Genomic DNA, 732 nt, shown 5'->3' with positions numbered 1-732 from the left:
AAATAAAATTAAATATATTGAAAGGATAGAATATAACTGTAAAGAAGAAAATTTAAAAAGACTTAAAGAAAACAAAACAAAATGAAAAGAAGAAGAAAAATAATAAACAAAAAAGAGAATATAATCAGACCCATACACCAGATTCTGGGCATATTTTGGCCTGTTAGAAGAAACTCCATCCCAAACTATAAAAAAAGAAAAACATGTGTATATATGTATATGTATGTATATGCACACACACACACACACACACACAATTAAATCCAATGAAAGGATAGAATGCAACTCTAAAAAGGAAAATTAAACGAAGATTTTTACAAAAGGGTTGATAAAATTAAAAACTGGTTGAAAAGGAAAGAGAAAAAAATGAAAACTCAAAGACTAAAGAACCGTGGGAGAAAAATGGAATGCTTCATGAATCTACATGTCATTCTTGCACAGGGCCATGTTAATCACTGCATCATTCTAATTGTAGTGTATGTGCTGCTGAAGAAAGCACAGAAGTTCTTAATACAGTTCTCTTTATTTTTTAAAAAAGTTATATGTAGGTTTTTTATCAAGGTTCTACTTGGTAGTTGTTTTGGGTACTTACCACATCACAAAAAGCAATGAACTTACTAACTAAAAAATGTGAGCCATGCCTAGATGAATAATGAGAGTGCATGATGAACAAGGATTATGATGAATCCAATCATGTGTTCTTGAGATATTCTTTCTTCTTCTTCATGATCA

General features: G+C 30.1%; 1 non-coding gene across 1 annotated transcript; it reads right to left on the bottom strand.

Moving 5' to 3' along the window:
- Positions 1 to 396: 396 nt before the first annotated feature.
- Positions 397 to 499, bottom strand: LOC123953674. Its single transcript, XR_006820934.1, has one exon. It is a non-coding gene; the product is annotated as a U6 spliceosomal RNA (small nuclear RNA).
- Between the last annotated feature and the right edge of the window lie 233 nt (positions 500 to 732).

This window comes from Meles meles, chromosome 11 (genome assembly GCF_922984935.1).
Source record: "Meles meles chromosome 11, mMelMel3.1 paternal haplotype, whole genome shotgun sequence".
In the NCBI taxonomy this organism is placed as follows: Eukaryota; Metazoa; Chordata; class Mammalia; order Carnivora; family Mustelidae; genus Meles; species Meles meles.
The sequence above is the reverse complement of the archived record's forward strand: the minus strand, read 5'-3'. Positions and strand labels throughout refer to the sequence as shown.